This window comes from Pantherophis guttatus, chromosome 6 (assembly GCF_059756535.1).
Source record: "Pantherophis guttatus breed Tessera chromosome 6, ASM5975653v1, whole genome shotgun sequence".
NCBI lineage: Eukaryota > Metazoa > Chordata > Lepidosauria > Squamata > Colubridae > Pantherophis > Pantherophis guttatus.
Window position 1 is genome coordinate 27316464 of NC_142068.1, and position 6713 is coordinate 27323176.

General features: G+C 38.1%; 1 long non-coding RNA gene across 1 annotated transcript; it reads left to right on the top strand.

Moving 5' to 3' along the window:
- Nucleotides 1–1116: 1116 nt before the first annotated feature.
- Nucleotides 1117–6150, top strand: LOC117678813 (uncharacterized). Its single transcript, XR_004595136.3, has 2 exons — nucleotides 1117–1163; nucleotides 5662–6150. It is a non-coding gene; the product is annotated as an uncharacterized LOC117678813 (long non-coding RNA).
- Nucleotides 6151–6713: the final 563 nt, after the last annotated feature.

Below are 6713 nucleotides of genomic sequence, written 5' to 3' on the forward strand. Positions count from 1 at the left end.
CATTTGTTCAATATTTCTGGTAACTCCTATTGGATTTTTGCTGCATTGGGATTGGAAAAAATGATTTCTGGATTATGTATAGATAAAAGTTAGCATATGGGCAGAAGGGGGGGGTTTGGTTGTAAATTTAAAAGAGTATGAAAAATTATGTTCGGTGTGATGAATGTTGGAAACCACTTTATTATAGTCTCTGTTGTCTTTTCCCCCCTCTTCTATCTTTGTTTCTTTTATCCATTTCTTCTAGTTGAGCTTACATTAGTTTTTACAGTATTTACTGTATTTGTTAAAAACATTAATAAAATTATTTTAAAGAGTTATTGCAGGATAACAGTGCATTTATTTATAATTATCTCTAAAGTCACCCAGGTTCTTGGCAACTCAATCACAATGCACCAGAAATCTTTTCTTTCAGTCTACTGTTCATGTAAAAGCCTCTTGTTATGGCTCATACAGCTGATACCTGTGGGTGGTAATGGAGTAGGTAGGTGGGAGAATCTATCAAAAGTCCCTTGCTGCTTTTGCAATTAAGACCTGTCCCATATCTTTACAGGCAGAATGTCCTAATCAGAAAGTCTGGAGGGAGCCATCTTTGAGAAAGGAAGCAGACACTGCAGCAGTTATAAAAGTGACATTCACAAATGTATCTTTACTGTAGCCAAATTTCTGTTTCCCCGTCACATTTCAGTTCATTAATTACATAGCTCAGGGAGGCCTCATAATAGGTCTCTCCATGCATAGAACCGAAGCATGAATGAAGCAAGTGGGATGGTACACCATGTCCTTCATTCCCATTTGTATTTGGTTTCCTGCTGGCCAGAGTTGAATAGACATTTCATCAAAGGAACTTATATTCATAAAATTACATTTGCATAATTTTAATACCAGCAGAAATCCACCACAAAATTTCATGCTGCCATAAGCATAACAGCTACTTCCCAACCCAGAAAATTAAAAACATAGACATCCAGCAAAAACCATGATAATCTTAGGTGCATTTGTGACATAATCACCACATGACCCAAGGATGTCATAATGCAAAAGATCTGAAGTATATAAGTAATATGATTTGAGTGATGACATAACAATGCATGTTATGGGGACCTCTTTGTCCTCCCTGCATATATTTGTGGACATGGATGGTGAATGGAGTAGACACAGCAGGGGTGGGTTCTAAAATTTTTTACTACTGGTTCTGTGGGTGTGGCTTATTTTGTGGGCATGGCTTGGTGGGGGTAATGTGACTGGGTGGGCATGGCTAACTTTTTTTTTTTTTTACTTTTTACTTTACCTTAAGAGGTTGCAGAAAAAAATGCTTTGAAAAGCCTCTGCCGATCAGGCAACTCAGCTGGGATCGTCAGAGGCTTTTCAAAGCATATTTTTTACCACTTCTTCGGCTGAAGAGGTTGTAGAAAAAATGCTTTGAAAAGCCTCTGACGATCCCAGCTGAGCCACGGGATCATCAGAGGATTTTTTTTTTTTACTATTAAAAGCATTTTTTCGGCTGAACACGTTGTAGAAAAAGTGCTTTTAAAAGTAAAAAAAAAAGCCTCTGATGAGGTAGGTGGGGTAAGCAAGCGGCAACCGGGCCAGGGACCAGTTTGGGGGTATGACCAGCCAATGTTATTACCGGTTCTCGGAACTACTACAAATTTTTACTACCGGTTCTTGTGAACCGGTGCGAACAGGGAGCAACCCACGACTGGCGTACAGGTAGTTTTAAACATACAAATCTGTTTAGTGACTGTTCAAAGTTACAACAGCACTGAAAAAGTGATTTATGATAATTTTTTACACTTACAACCAAAGCAGGGACCGACGTTTGTCAGCCTAGAGATTCGGGTTAATGTCAGCATTCCAGAAAAATCCCAACTCCAAGTTAAAGACGCGGAAGCAAACATTTTTCCAAAGTTCTCTTTACTAGAATAGGCAAACTGGCACATCTGGGAAAACCCAAATCTGAAGGAGAAACGCAATCACAAGGAGAAACATATTCCACAATGTTGGGGCTGTTATGAAAATTACTTCCTGGCCATAGCCATTTATTCCCCAAGGAACAAGGTATTCCCCAAGGAAGCTAAGAATCACATTGTGTGGGGCTTTATAGGCAATAACCATCCATTTGAATTGGTTTCAGAATCCTATGACAATTAGGCCAACTCAAACACATACAAAAGGGATACGGCTTCATCATGGCTTGATGAAGGCTAAGAGCCTTGGTACTACAGTGGTTTAAAGCACCCTGTTATTAACACAGCTGCCTGCAATTTACTGCTGGTTCGAATCTCTCCAAGGCTCAAGGTTGACTCAGCCTTCCATCCTTTCTAAGGTAGGTTAAATGAGGACCCAGTTTGTGGGGGCAATAAGCTGACTTTGTATAAATATACAAAAGGATGAAGGCTATTGCTTAACGCACTGTAAGCCGCCCTGAGTCTCCGGAGAAGGGCGGCATATAAATCAAATAAAAAAAAATGGCATCTTGTAGCCTTTGATACACGCAACTGGAAGAAGCTGCGACAGTCTGCTCCTTGATTACAAAAATCCATATTCAGATTAGCATTGCACGAGTCATCAAAATGAGGCCTGTCTTTCAGTGAAAGATGAAAGAGCCACCTCTTCCCAGTTACACCCACCCATCCCACCAGGTCTGTCAGGAGGGGCATGTTGTGGAAATAACAACAACAAATAAGTCCAGCCCTGTTTCTTCTCCCTCACCTAGTCCTTATATGTCTGCAACATCCAGAGACCCTGGAGACATTTTAAGGGAAGGAAGGAAGGAAGGAAGGAAGGAAGGAAGGAAGGAAGGGAGGGAGGGAGGGAGGGAGGGAGGGAGGGAGGGAGGGGGGAGGGAGGGAGGGAGGGAGGAAGATAGGTAGGTCTCAGAATTGTATCTGTTGAGAAATTTGGTTTAAAGTCTTCAAAAATCTTTTTGTTTTCTTTTGCCTTCAATTCAGTATTTATTTTAATAAATACTCCTAGATTTCCCCCCCTATTCCATCTTGTTCAGTTGTCTGAGTTTTTCAGACAATTGTCATTGTCACCTTCCTAGGACTAAGATAAAACGACTGAACCAAGACCACTAGATGGCTTCATGGCTAAGATGGGACTAGAATTTATGGTCTCCTAGTGTCTAGCCTGATGTCTTAGCTATTACCACCAAACTGACAAAACTGAACAGTGCCCCACACAAATGTTAAGCAGCATACAGATTTGAAATGTTTACAAAATGTTCCTGTGCTAAGTGCCTTCTGTAACCTAGACTTGGGTATCAAGTTCTGAAATATAGTCAATTCTAGGCCTTGATTGCTAGTTTACTACAGCTGATCAGTTCTATCTTTGCTACTTTTCCATAACAGAAAAGTTTAATTTTGAGATATTATATATGCTCATTTTACTGCTAGACCTCAAGCGTCTGCACTGAAACTAAAACAACTTGTAGCAGCAAAATGCAAGAAGTGAATATGTTCCTCCTGAGAACATATTCACTTCTTGTGAAGTGAAAGGAGAAAGAGAATTTTTCAAATTCTCACATGCTGCCCTTTTAGAATCATGGAAGAAACTTTTAGAATAAACGTAGACTGGCTTGCAATGTATTAAACAATGATACAATGTTTTGTGAACAAAGCATCTTTTTATATTTCCGTTAAACCATGACTCATTATAAATCTTAAATCTTAATTGAAGAATTGGACACAAAACTGAAAGTTGTGAAAGATTCAATTCTTGGAAGAAGCTAGTGCTACTAAGATGTTTCAGAAGAGAGCCGCAAGTCCTCTCCATCTTAATAAATTGCTGAAAATTTGACAGATTTATCAGATTTCAAGGTCTTCTGAATTGACTGTAGTTATTCATACATTTTATTGGGAAAGGGAGAATGGGAAGGACAAAATCTAGAAGGTTAGTAGCAAAATTAGGAACAATCATAAATCAAGGAGGCATAAAATATATAAAAATGTACATATGCCAAACCTGAGAAGAGCTTTTTAGGGTGAACTTAAGATACTAGAACTAAAATGCTTTAAATCAAACATTTAAGTTTCCCCTTGAATGCTCACTGAAAGAGTGGGAATTAGCCTTTGTTCCCCAGAGTTAATATGATTTTACAGGTAGAGATCATAGAATGGGATATCTCTGCTCTACAAGTTCTGCACAGACACTGTTCAGACACAAATACACATACACTCACATAATTAAAATTATTAAGGGGATAAAAAGTCTAGAGTAAGGGCATTAGCTAAAATTCAGGTAGTCTTTTTCCTAAATTAATAAAATTTATGAATGCACATGGATAGGGGCAAATTAAGGCTGTACAGTATGCCTTTCAACAGTATGCCAAACAATTCAAAATTTATTATCAATTATGTACCATCAAGTTGATTGTCAAGTCTTAGCCACCACTTAGACCAATTTTCTCCATGTCTCTAACTTGGTCTTTCAGGTATTCCAATGGGCTCTCATCACCACTATAATGGACCATCCATCTTTCTGCTGGTCATCTTCCACCATTCTCAGCAATACGATCTTCTCCAGATAGCTGGAGTGATTATTTGAGCTTGATCATTTGTGTGTTGAGTAAGAACTCTCAGTTTTGTTTAATTATCCATTTGTTTATTTTCTTGACTATTCATAATATTTTCAGAAATCTTCTCCTGTACTAAAATTCAAAACCAACAATAATTACATTAATATCTTATTAATTAAATATATTTTAATATCAGTGACTACTTCATACATATTGCTTCATATGTATTCATAATATTGATAACTTTTCCTTACTGTCCATGAAACATTACAAACTGGCACTAACCTTAAGGGACCATACACAATCTTGTAGCTTTGGATTGTGCTTTTTTTATTTTTCATTAATGGAATGACTATTATATAAGTTGCCAAGCCAGTCTCAAAGAGTTATGATATCACTTTGGCACTGACTTGGTCCTCCCTTTAATTGCCTACAATTAATGTATCAAGCAATATAAAATCAAAAAATCCAAATGCATGTGCTTAATGTCTGTTTTAATTATTGCATTTAATTTGTCTGCCTATAGGAATGTTAATATTGGGGAGAGGGAGATGAACAAATTTGGGGATGTAATCAGGTGTGCATAGAAAAGGATTTTATTTCTCTCCCAGCCACCCCTTCAGAAAACATCATAATTTCCAGAACATGCAATGTATTTTAATATGTCATCTATTTTAGCTTTCATAGCAATCCCTTTCATACTAGCTGTGAAACAGTACTACTGGCTGCAAATCCAACATTTCATTCTGTAGAAGAGAAGCATATTTCCAGCCTGGATCATGGTAAAAATGTGCTTGAAAATAACTGGGCACTTAGGGAATCATATGAACAAGTGTCTGTAGACAGAATTTCATTATTTGCAGTATTATTGAACAAATTATTGTTAAAGTAAAATGTTTTTAAAAAGAAATTTGCAGAGTCAAAATGACAATTTACATGGATGGAAAAAAGAAGTGGGAATAGTTTTATTTCTGCCTGGGCAAATCCTTTTTCCAGCTGCTGTTGAGGCAGGGAAAATGGCTCATGTAAGCTTGATGTAACCCACTAAGTTTTACATCAGGCTTATGACAAGGCACCTTTTGATTGGGCTGTTTTACAAGCAACTTTGGATTCTAATATGCACCTTCTTGTTCTGTTGCCAGGGCTTAACACATCCTGCAGGAAAGACCGTTGAACATAAACCTCTGTCTATGGAGTAATATCCATGCCGAAATAAGCAGAAACCACACAAGTGGAGCAATGTCCATATGCCGCTGTCTCAATTTTTCCTGAGCAACAGCTGCAGGTCTCAGTGAAGCCTGAGTGCCTAGGAAGAAAGATGGGAAATATACTCCTGGGTTATCAGGGCTGAGCAGATAGTTGGATTCAGCACTACTGAATTTTCACAGAATTTTCACAGAACTCAACATAGTTTCTATATGATGATAGTGTCTGATGATAAATTATTATGTGGGACCACACAGGATGAGAACTGTGGGATTCCATGAAGGATAGCTCATCTTTTATTTTAAAAGCAACTATGTCTTAATAGGAGAATGGACTGAAGCATTGGGAGACATAGCACTCTTCCTTTCCATATTTTTTCCCCCAGACCAATCTCTATACTATTATTAAAACATATCAGTGCTTGATGTAATGAATGATTCAGATTTGGGGAGGGGTCCTTGGTGGTCTCTGAGCTTGGTTGTTTTCTTGCAGGCGTTTCATTACCCAGATTAGGTAAAATCATCAGTGCTAATCAGATTCAGATTCAAGTTACCTTCAACCATGGTAGTTGGTGACCTTGAGCCAATCAGTTCTTCAGCCTAACTTACCTCACAGACTTGTTGTGGGGAAAGTGAAAGGAAGAAGCCCTATGAGGTCCCGAATAGAACATGGGACACATCTCTAAACTATCATTCTCTCATTCTCATTTTCTTTCTCCCTCCTTCTCTCTAACTACCTACTTACTTGTGTGTGATAAATACCAATATGCCAACTGTTGGACCAGAAAACATGGTGAAGCAAAATCTCCTGCTACCTGCACTGTTCTACTAGCGGCCTGATCCTAATTCGTTCTCCAAGGATTCTTGCTGTTCTTAAGCAAAATTTAAAAAACCAATTTGAGAAGCAAACTCTTATTTATTCATTAACCAAATTTGAATATAGCTGTGCATCTCACAAACATCGACTATTGGGGACATACAACAATCAA